This window comes from Bos indicus, chromosome 17, assembly GCF_029378745.1.
Source record: "Bos indicus isolate NIAB-ARS_2022 breed Sahiwal x Tharparkar chromosome 17, NIAB-ARS_B.indTharparkar_mat_pri_1.0, whole genome shotgun sequence".
In the NCBI taxonomy this organism is placed as follows: Eukaryota; Metazoa; Chordata; class Mammalia; order Artiodactyla; family Bovidae; genus Bos; species Bos indicus.
In genome coordinates this window covers 36333877-36345940 of record NC_091776.1, presented here as the reverse complement: position 1 = coordinate 36345940, position 12064 = coordinate 36333877, and the positions used below count along the sequence as shown (strand labels likewise).

Below are 12064 nucleotides of genomic sequence, written 5' to 3'. Positions count from 1 at the left end.
AAGTTCCTACTATATAGCACAGGAAACTATGCTCAATGTTTTGCATCAAACCTCTAAGGAAAAAGTATCTGGGAAAGAATATATATACATATATACATGTGTGTATATATATATACACACATATATATGAATCACTGTATACCTGAAACTAATACATCATTGTAAATTAACTATATTTCAATTAAAAAAATGGAAGATAGTCCAAAGAAGATACTTAAATGACCAAGAGGTACGTACATAGATGAGATGCTCAACATCACTAATCAACAGGGAAATGCAAATCAAAACCACAAGGAAATCACCTCACATGTTCTATGATAGCTACTATCAAAAAGAGTACAAATGAGTTTTAAGGAGGATGTGGAGAAATGGTTAACCCTTGTGCACTGTTGAGAGAAATTGAAATTGGTGCAATCACTTTGAAAAACAATCTGGAGGCTTCTTAAATATTTTTAAATAAAATCCCACATGATACAACAATCCTATTTCTGGGCATTTATCTAAAATAACTGAAAAATATATGTGTACACTCATGTTCATTGCAGTATTATTCACAATAGCCTTGAGCAATGCCAACTTATAAGAAACTACTTAATGAATACCTTAGAACAGCAAAGGTGGCTCCTATGATGACCCCTGTTTTAGGGAGCACTTTCACCCCTTAGCAACCCTTTCCCTATTCTCCTTTTTACCATAACACTGATCAATACCAGACAGTATCCTTTGTCTTTATTTGTTTGCCTATCATCTATCTTCCCACAGAAAGAAAGAGTTGGGAACTTTTTCTCTCTCATTTCTGCTCAACCTCCAGCAGCTGAATGGGAATCTGAAACACAGTAGGCAATTTGTCCATACTGAATTAATAGTTAATTTTATAATAATCCATTTTAAAATGATCCATTTTAAAAAATAATTATTAAATTAAAATTAAAAACTGAATTTATACACAAGTTTTTTTAGCTTTTGTCAAAATAAAATTACCTTAATTGTATATAAACTATAAAAGGTATAAATTCAATGAAATATTTCTGTATAATTAATGATAATAAAAGTAAATGTGCAATTATTTACCTATACTTAGACCAAATAAGCATGAATAAAATTAATGATATCATATATGTGACATTCTTTTGAAAGTGGCATTCTCTTAAATTGTGAAATTTCTCTCTCAAACTGAAGAGACAATATATTACTTGCATTTTTTTCTAAATAGAAAGCTTACATATTTTCACCTTTTACATAAGGTCATTATCATCCATAAAGCATAATATTAAACATAAATTCCTTATTTTCATGGGAGGTCTATGTTTCATGTTGCGTGAAAAAGGATAATAATAAAAAATCCTTTGTGTGGTTTTCAAGTAGTCAAGGATCAAATACAAAAACATTAAAACAAAGCAGATTACCTAAATCTAAAATCTAAAAACATTAACTAATCCATGAGCATAATTCCTTAACAGTTTTACATGTACAAAATACTCAAGAAATGTATTATAATCTTACATGTATGAAAGCACTACCTAATTGAAGCAAATATAAAAAATGTATTAACTTCAATGAACATTAAATAATAATATGTATATGAAACAATTGTAAACCACAAAGTTTTATATACATGGAAGGAACTCCTAAGCTTCTTCCTTTAAAAATAGATTAAAGTTAATTGGATAGAATGCCAAACTGTACACTGCATAAAATCTAGGTCATAAATGCTGGGGAGGAGAAAGAAGGACTCAGAAGCACTATAGTAATTAAAAAAGATTCTAAAGTTCAATTCAAACTTTAAACCAGTACAGTAGACAGAAATCTAACATGAATCCCAATGACCCACATTTGTGTATAAGCACCTCAACTTATGTGTAAGCACAACCTTTATCATGATTTTGACCAACAGAATATGGCAAAGATGATGTGATAGTGCTCTTTTGGTTGTTACAGTCTATGGTAAAGAGAACAGATCTTAAGAAGCAAGTAAGGTTTTAAATCAGTTCACTTTATGTATGTCAAAAAGGAGATTATTCTTTAAAAAAAAATGCAGATTATTCTCGCTGGACCTGAACTATTGAGGTTTCTTTTAAAGAAAAGCAATTCTGGAGGTCAGACCAAAAAGTCAGTGAGCTCTTTTCTGGCTTTGAAGAAACCATTTTCCATGAGTTCGGAGCTGCAAAGAAATAAGTGCAATCTACAGCCTGGAGGAGGAAGCTGAGCCTCAAATGAGAGTCCAGCCCTGGATGAAAACTCGATGTGAGATCCTAAACAAAGGAGCCAGCTAGCCTGTATCCAGACTTGTGACACATGGAAGCTTTGAGAGAATCTTAGTGATATCCAGGGTGACAGTGACAAGCCATTTGTTGCAACAAAAACCACAGAGACTGAAAAGTACACATGAGCAAAATACACTCTTAGATTGTGAGAAAATTTGGCTGGATATAGGAGTGGGAATTCTGAAAATACAGTGGTCCAGGTAAGGCCCATGCTTTATATGTTGACCTATCTCTGTTTTGCAAATACGCATTGCATATATGAGAAAACTGAAAATCAGAGTTTTGCTTGCAGAGTGTAGAGTCAATTAGAAGAATCTTAAAAACAAACAGAGAATTTCAACTTAATACAGTAAAAATCAGAGATCCACTGATGATTTCAGAAAGCTGTGACATTTGAAAGCTTACTTTAATCAAGAGGAATCTCAAAGAGGTAAGAAGTCTGTATCTGCAGAGGATAATGACTGTAATAATGCAGCTGCTTCAGACAGAACTTGGTCTGAGTCCCAGCTCTGTGGGCTACATAACTTTTAAAGCTTTGGTCTCTCAGTATCTACCTGATAAGCTGTTGTGAATATATAATAGAACAATGTTTATAAATACTTTTAAGAAATGCATGGTATGCTATGAGTCATCAAAAATGTTACTTTGCCAGTATAATCATGAATTGTTATCACTACAGGAAGAACCAGGAATTAGTAAGATCAATGTAGAAAATGTAAAAATAAAATTCTGGTTGACATGGGACAGTCTGGGTCAAGGTAAAAGTGAAAAGAGAATAGAAAATTGAGATTTAGATAAAGTTACATTACGAAGGGAAAAAAAAAGTCAAAACATGGAGACCCATAATATAACAATAATGATATAAGTTTAAAAGGTGTACGAAATCCCAGGCTTCGGTGAATGGAAAAAGTGTGTCACTAACTGACAGGCAGAAAAATGAGGCTCGCAGACCATGGTAGGGATGAAATGATGAGTTTGAGGAGTTTGTCCTGTCACCATAAAATCAGAGTTAAAATGTCTAGCAGACTTTTTGTAAATACATTTGTGGAGTTCAAATGTGGGCCAGAGTTATGGATTTGGAAGTTATCTATGAAGGGGGAATAACTGTAGCTGTTATAATGAATGAGCTTCCTGCAGGGCTCTAGTAAGAATGAGGAACAGTGAATAGTACACAAAATGGTGCAGAACTTTCAAGATTAAAAACTTTTACACCAGGCTTCATTTCAAAAGTAAAATTCTAAGTATTGCTAATCAACATGTAAAATGTTTAATAAAAGCCCTATACATTTTTCCACTTTCAAGTTAAACTCTTCCACAAATCAAACTTTTCTATGTCCTTCGAGATCCACTTAATAAAGACAACCCAAAACTCAGATAATGAGGATTCACTAGGGGATCTGATGCAACTGTGTGGCTCTCCTGGGAGCTGTGTTATTATTACAGCCACCAGCCCTCACCTTTTCTACTCTGTCAACCTAAATGTCATGTGAAAGCAAAGGACATCAATTACCAGCCAACACTTCCCTTTGTATTAATACCTCAAATAGAAGAAACAATAAAGTAACGAATGTTTCTTAAGTTTTCAATAGCCCACTTAAACTACCTCTCTCTGTATTGTGCTTTGAAACTACGAACACTATTTTGATTATTTTATTTCATCTCATAGACTGAAATATTAGCAGCTAACTAGTCTGAAGATTTAAATGTGAGCAGTGTTTTATAACACAAGTTACATTGCTTGAAGTTTAGTTCAAGATGTATTTGGAATTGAACTTGATATCTACAAGGACTTTTTAGAGAATGAAACAAATAAACCAAAAAACATGAACTCTTTGGAAATTACTTTGTTATACTGTTTCTTATTCTATTTGAGATATAAAGGGAAATGGTGTTTCCTAATATTATGGTCTATGAGATTGAATAATGTAGAACCTCTAACATTAAATACAAAGGAAAAGGTCCCTTAAGACTTTTGATATTATAAATTCTTAAGTTTGTACACTAAAGAATATATGTGTTATGCTGTGCTAAGTAGCTTCAGTCGTGTCCAACTTTTTGTGACCCTATGAACTGTATCCCACTGGGCTCCTCTGTCCATGGGATTTTTCCAGGCAAGAATACTGGAGTGGGTCGCCATGCCCTCCTTCAGGGGGATCTTTCCAACCCACGGATCGAACTCATGTCTTTTACATCTCCTGCATTGGCAAACAAGTTCTTTACTGCTAGTGCCACTTGGGAAGCCCAAAGAATATGTGACATAAAATTATTTCAACAAAACTTAATAATTAAGGGAAAGATGGGGCAAGAGAGAAAACTAGCATTCATATTTAGTAAAGAAAGTAACAGGAAAAAAAAGTCTAGGTTTAAATGACACACTCATTTGAATACCTGACTTAAACAGTGGTGCTAAAAGTAGATGCAAAATGGGTGAGCTAAGCCCAGTGCCCAATCCATCTGTTCTTAATTGTGTGACTATGGGCTGGAGAAGTAGAAAGTTTTGACCTGAGTGTCTGCTTTCTCTTATCTAAAATGAAGATAATAGAAAATCTACATAGTCATGTAAATGGAAAATGCCTTAATATGGATAAATTAACCTAATGAATAAAATGTGTATGTATACATATTAATACCTTAAATAGCATCTTTTTCCTATACTATTCCTCTTATTGTACTGGCAAATCAAGGTTCACAGACCATATGCTCAGATATCAATAAGTTGTTTATCACGAGCAGCAAAAAAGTGCTTACTAGTAGTAGCTCACTGGCCCTCTTTCTTTAGAAAGATTAATGGGACCACTCCCTTACTCCTAAATGAGGTAGTCCAGAGTTTAGTTGACTCCAAGACCACAACAAAAACCTGTGGCTTTGAGAAAAAGGGGCACATAACTCCAAAGGGCAGGGGGCATTTGTCACTTTATGTGTGTAAGGACTTTTACTTTGAAGACTTTAGAAACTAGAAAAAATAAGACCTTGGTGGTCATTAAAACACTATCTAATGTTTTTAATGAAAGTAGAAAGGAAAATTATTTTCATTTCATCATCATCTTTGGGGAACACAATTCAGACATGTTTTAATTGCTACCCTATGTGTTTTAATTGGTACCTTGGTGTTACTTGAACAGAAAAAATATATTACTGAAGTAAGTTTCTCTTAAGTGTCAATTATGATGAATATATTTAAATAAAACTCAATGAACAAAAAGTGTTTTCAACTCTTCTGCACTGTGTTTTGGAATTGTTAAGAGTGCTATGAACCAGTTTGAGTTGGAATAATATTCCTCTGTATTGACATGCAAATGAACACACTAAGCAAATACTTTGCTTTAGAGATTTACATAATTTGATACCAAAAGTCACTTTAAATTAATATTAATTATTTGGTTTTAAAGCAAGAGAGTTCAGAGTTCAGGTGCTCTTCCTCCCACATTTTACCACATCTGCGTATGAAAACATTGATACATAAATAACAAAAATATTTCAGGTGTAAGGCTATCCAGGCTCTGTTCCTTAGAGGTGCAAGGCTTATTACCTATAGATGTATACAAAGTGAATCTCATGTGTCTCTTCTAGAGATTATACTTTGCAAATCATTTATCATCAACCATATTTTGTGCAGAATCAGTGCAGTACAATAATCTCTTCATTATGTACACATTCATTCTGCTACTTATCCTTGACAAATTTTTGTTTCCAATTGTCCTTTCCATTGCCAATCAGCATAAGAGCTTCCAAATGACATGTTCATGGCAAAAACAAAGCAAAACGAAACTTGTGTGTGCTCAACCTTACTAGCCTAAATAAATTTTAAAAATAACAATAATTAGAAAATAGTTTTGTCACCAAAAAGTATATGTTGCATTGTAGCTTAGTATGTAAATTATTTTTATATTAAGTAGTATTTCTTGAGCTTGCAAGTTACAAATAAGTCCCATTGGTTTATGGTACAGTAGACTTTACCTAGACAGATTGATCAATAACATAAATATATATATATATACACACACACACATATAGCACATGTATATAACATGCTTATACTCATTAAGAGTGTTATATGATTGCTTCATTCTTCTTTCAGAAAATCCATATTAAAACTCATTAGAATTCTGAATGTATCAAAAACACTATCTCATCTCATAGTTTATCTCATAATATAAAAATCAACTTCCTCAATACCAAGGTGATTAAGGAAGAAGGGACCAATTATTTTGTTGTGTGGTGACCTATTTAATGAGCAAACTGGGATTTTCCACAAGGGACCCTACAGCTCATCTTAAGTAGACTAAACCCGAAGGATTTTGGAGGTGTTGGAGAAGGTGATTAAGTTCATTTTTACAAAATAATTGGTCACGTGGCTGTTAGAATGATGTTAACAACAGAAAGTACTTTAGTAGCTTATTAGTTCTTAAGAGTCTTCTGAACTTATTACAGAGTATATTATATGTATGTTATCAAGTATACTATATTACATATAGAAAGTATATTACATAGTAAATTAAAATATACTAGAGATAGTATGTTAATTTGGGGCAAATATGAAGGATTAAAAGGAACATATTACTTAAAGTATTTGGTTTCATGGATAAAAGAGTATTTAACATGAAATTTGGCCATAACAGAAAGAAAATTTTCACTAAACTACCAAGTAATAATTATAATTTACAAGTTACTTAATAGCTTATGTTACTTTTAAGAAGTCAATTATCTAGACACTGATAGTTCAAGCTTTACTATTTCTACCCAAATAAAGACATACATCTTGGAAAACTTTATGGAAAAATAAATCAATGAGATTCTTATTTGGGTGAATATGGTGTTTGTATATGTTGCTACTTTTAAACAAGTTATAAAATTAAAAAATATGTTTATGCTTCAGTGCAATAAATAGAACTAAAAAAATTAAAGCCATTATTCTGTTTAAAATTACACCGTCTGAATATTTATACCAAGCTTTAAAAAGAAAATTTCAAAATGTACAGAAGAGAAGAATGATTCTTTATGTAATTAAAAGAAGCTGTTTGGTATAAGATTCATGGCCCAGTGTTCCAGAGATCATAGTTTGATTTTCTAGCTGCTTAGTTCTTAAAATTTTGTACCACGTTAATGTAAGATAGCATGACTGATAGGAATCTTACAAAAAACCTCTGCTTAGGTAAAACCTGAGAACAAATAAAGGATTTACATTTGACCTCTGGTGCTTGAAATAATATCCATTTTTTGTAACAATCACTCTCATGTAGGACTGTGCTGTTAATAAAATGAAAAATATACCCAAAGGAATTATTTTAAATAATAAACTCTAAACCTAAAGTTTATCTTTGGACACATAATGCAACTAGAGTAGAAATTTTTATGATAATTAAAACATACAAATTTTTTAACTTATTGTACTTTTTAGTTGCTGAAAAACATAGCCCTAGTGAGCTGAACAATACTTATCATCTGAAAGAACTCATAATTTACCCATTCCTATTAATAAAGGGCATCTAGTTGCCACCTGAACTCTCTTCCTGGAATGTAAAGAACCTTCTTCCCATGTTTTGCCAGTCATCATTTATAGTTGATCTAATGTCATTAATGACATAAATGAAAGGACATAATATTACTTACCAGACAAATCATCATGCCTAGAAAAAGGTCATGAATTAACAGAAACACACAGAACACCAGCTAACTTATATCATTTAATAATTCTTCACTATGAGAAGTACTGTTGAGTGGTTTTCTGCACTGAATTCTTTTTCCATAAACACACAAAACACACTGCCAATTCACAAAAAGAATGTAGCTTCAAAAGAAAATCTCCTAAGTAAAGAAAAGCTCTCTGTTAAGCATGCAAGAGGTTAAACATAGCTGAAATAGCGAGACATTTTCCCAGCCCACGCTTCCCAGTTCCATTCAAATTACCAACAGCAGTAGCGACTATAATACAAGCTAATACTGTATTATTAAATCTGAGCTTCCCATTTACATCCACCTCTAACCTGAGAGGGCGGAGGGGGATGACATTCACTAGTCAATAGCGGAACAAACAGCCCCCAAATTGGAAATACACATGACCTTGGGGTGCAGAAATCTGAGACCAAGTTTCACAAGTTTTATATGGATCTACTGCATAACAACACATCTAAATGAGCCCAGCATGGTATAAATGCTCCTCTTCTAGCCACCTCCTCTACAAAATAATGTGAAGAAAGCTCTGCACTTTGCAGTCTATGATTTAGATACCATAGGCAATATTGATTAATCAGAGATTAGTCCACTCACATATTTTTAAGGTTGTATTTGTTTTAAACAACTTGTTGGGTGATTTATTTAACATAATTTACTAACATATTTGAGGACTTGCATCGAATGTTTCCTGTCCTTTGAGCTATGCTTGAAGTGTTTCTCTACAAAATTTATATTTATAAAGCAAGATGTAACACAATGACATTAAGTTCACACAAATAAAACAAAAAGCTCTCAACTTCCTCTCTTGAATTCAGTGCCTAATCACCAACAGACATTTTTGTAATAGTAATTATTAAAATAGCTGTTTCAATTAATACAAACTATCCCGTTTCAAATTATAAAAATAATCATAACTTGCTCTTAAATATTTGTATGGCATTGCTCCCTCATTTGTAAAAATGTATAATAATATTCTTTTTCTTACCTTATTTCCAGAGTCAAAAAGTCTCCCAGAAGGGTTCCTAAACAGTGTGAATATGTAAATCACAATCATAAAAATAATTTTAAAAAAAACTAAAAAATGATCTTAGTTGGGAAAAGAGGGAAATAGTTTGGTCTAAAACTATAGAAATCCCCGAAGTCACGCCTGAATGGGCGCCCAGGTGGCAAACGGAGGACTCTCTCCCACGTCCGATACCACACTCCTTTATCAAGTTAATACGGTCCAGCTAGAGAAGAGGGTCCTGCCGGGCACAGAGAGTGGGAGAGGGCGTTGCCTGGAGCAGCTGGTCCGCTCGCGTCCCAGGTTCAGCACCGACAGCGCAGTGGACAGCACCCGCTCTTCTCCCCACCAGTTTGTCTCAGTCACTGAACCAGGCTGATTCTCGCGCCTCCTCCCGGAGCAAGGGCTGCTGCCACTCAACCCGGGCGCGCCCCGCCCCTACCATCTGACGTAACGATTTTGCATTTCAGTTCTGAGCCAGGTGCGGGGCCGCCCCCTGGACTGGGCTTCTGCTGGGGTCAGCTGAGGCAGTGGAGGGGACGGAATCCAACCTGAGTATCAACGTGGGCATCATTGGGCTTCAGGATCCAGCAAAACCAGCCCTGAAGAAACCGAATGCTCTCGGAGCAGCTGGAGCTTTGCCTTCGCCAGGAGCCTCGCTCCTCTGCGCTCCGGAAACCTCAGCTGACAGCTTTGACAGGAGACGGGGCTGAGGGGGCAGTGGAGCAGAGGGCATGCTCGGGGAGGGGAGGTGGGGTGGCTGTGTTGGTGAAGGACCGCGGATCGGGGGACAGAAGGAATTCATGCAATCGCTTAGATTTAAAAAAAATCCTTTTGATCTTTCTGTTCAAACTTCCCTGCTTCTCCCTTCCATTTGTTTACTGGAAAGAATGTTTGGTCTTCGTTCCTTTTCCTAGATTCACGAAACTGCTAGAGGGACTCACTGCAGCAGAAACTTGTTCTGGAGAGGAAAAAACGCTTTGAGTACTGGGAGCTTGCAATACTTGTCATTTGTAAAGTATTGCAATACTTGTCATTTGTAAACAATATTGTCTTAATTTTGTTTATATGAGTACTGCGTAGCATATCTCTGACTTCGTGTGTTCCTATAAAATCTGTGGAACCTTATTCTTGTGATTTAAATACATTGTCAAGTTAAATGGATTTGGCCATTCCAGGGTTAAAAAAACATCATTTAATAATGAAAAAAGTGAGAGTTCCCAAATTCAACTTCCACTGCCAAAATCCTGAAGGTTATGTAATATTTATTATGTCTAATATATCAGTTGTTCTGTGAAAGATGGGGTAGGCTGGAAGCGTTTCATAGCCTTTAGCAATTCTTTCAGTATATGTGATGTTTCTTGTCACAGTGAGGTTCTAAGTCCCTTGACAGCAAGAGAAAGGGGGCTGCTCTGTCAGATTCCTGAGTGCTTAACCTTGTAGACAAACATTTTTAGTGAACAGAAATAATCAGTCATCCCAAAGGGTCAGTATTCACATCCTAACCTCTACTGCTGCCTACAGTCATCAGGACTTACTTGTACAAAGAAATGGGCAAGTAAAATTAACCCTAAATTTTCTTAGTTGGATAAAACATTTTTCACAGAAAATTGTTTATTCAAGAAATTTCATAGCATTCAACACATCATATTTTCATCAAAAATGCATACATACTGATATGTGTCATCATATTCCTGAAGCCTAAAATGATTTTGCACTGGATTCATTCATGAGTATTTTCAGGAGCTCTGATGGAATGAATTCACTTGTTTAATCTCCCATCAGGAAAAATGAACAATAATTTTGATTTTCTGCTATTTTTAAGAAATTATTTCAAGGAGCATGTTTACTTTGTGGGCATATATACACAAATACCTTCTCAATTATTACTTAAACAGGAGTCACACTGAGGAAAAAAAAGCGTATTATTTTTGTTTCTGAAGGACTTATCTTTTTTCTGTTTTGTATCCATATGAACCTTGTTTTTTCAGCATTATTCCCAATTTTGTCAGTTTCTTTCCCAAATATTGAAGATCTTGGGAATATCCCTCCAACACATCTAGACCATGTGTGTATTCCAGATAATCTGCAACATTTTATTTTCTTATAACCACTATAGATTTTATGTAAGTATATAAATAACCAGTGCTGTGTCTTTTTGCACTGCTCCCTACACACACACTCACATATTCACACATTCACATAAGCATCCATATTCTGAAAGCCCCTCAATTCACAAAGTGATTTTAATAATGGCTTCTAAGGAGAAGGCAATGGCAACCCATTCCAGTACTTTTGCCCGGAAAATCCCATGGACGGAGGAACCTGGTAGGCTGCAGTCCATGGGGTCACACAGAGTCGGACACGACTGAAGTGACTTAGCAGCAGCAGTAACACCACAGTAGAGCATGAAAGATGACATTTGGAGGCAGATGGTCATTCTACAATTGTGATTACAATGGAGCAATTGAATAACTTCTTTTTAGGCTGATCAAAGCACATGTGTTTTTCTTCTTTGGAAATGTCACATGATATATTTTGGTCTGCTTCCTGCCAACCTGCCAAAATGTAAGAAAAGACTTAAAAGTTCACTATGGAAATATATAGAGAACATTATAAAAATTCCTACACAATTCCACAAAAGTCTGTGTCATATATTGTTTAACAGACACTATTTTTCAGATCATTTCAGTAATCATATTGTTTGGAGCTATGGATTCAATTAAGGCAAGGATAATATTATGTAAAAATCTAAATGGATAAAACTGGAAAACAAACCTATGTTTTAAATGTGGAAAGAAAAAAAAAAGATCATTTTTTTCACTCTATCCAAAAGAGAGAGAAAGAAACAGAAACAGAAAAGCAAAATAAATAGAACTATTTTTGCATGCTTGCACAAAAATGCATCATACTGAAAACAAATGGGAGGACTGTACCCTTCCAGAGGATTTTAGTTTGTCTTCTGTTTTAATTGGCTGTGTGATCAAGAGCAAGTAATCCTTTCATCATACTTACAACTTGTAAAATTTGAGGATTGTACTAAGTTACAGTTAAAGTCTTTTAAATATCTGCATTAATGGGATTCTACATTGGTTCAAAAACTTCAGAAGTTTTCATATTAGAA

The 12064-nt window shown here is 34.5% G+C and overlaps 1 protein-coding gene across 4 annotated transcripts in view; it reads right to left on the bottom strand.

Moving 5' to 3' along the window:
- The window catches only part of FSTL5 (follistatin like 5), a 935726-nt gene extending 926148 nt beyond the window's left edge, over positions 1–9578 (bottom strand). For 3 of the 4 annotated variants that reach the window (XM_070769158.1, XM_070769157.1, XM_070769159.1), the window contains exon 1: positions 8923–9578. The gene's annotated coding sequence lies outside the window, so the exon portion shown is untranslated. The remainder of the gene's footprint in view (positions 1–8922) is intronic. The other variant, XM_070769156.1, reaches the window with a different exon arrangement.
- Positions 9579–12064: the final 2486 nt, after the last annotated feature.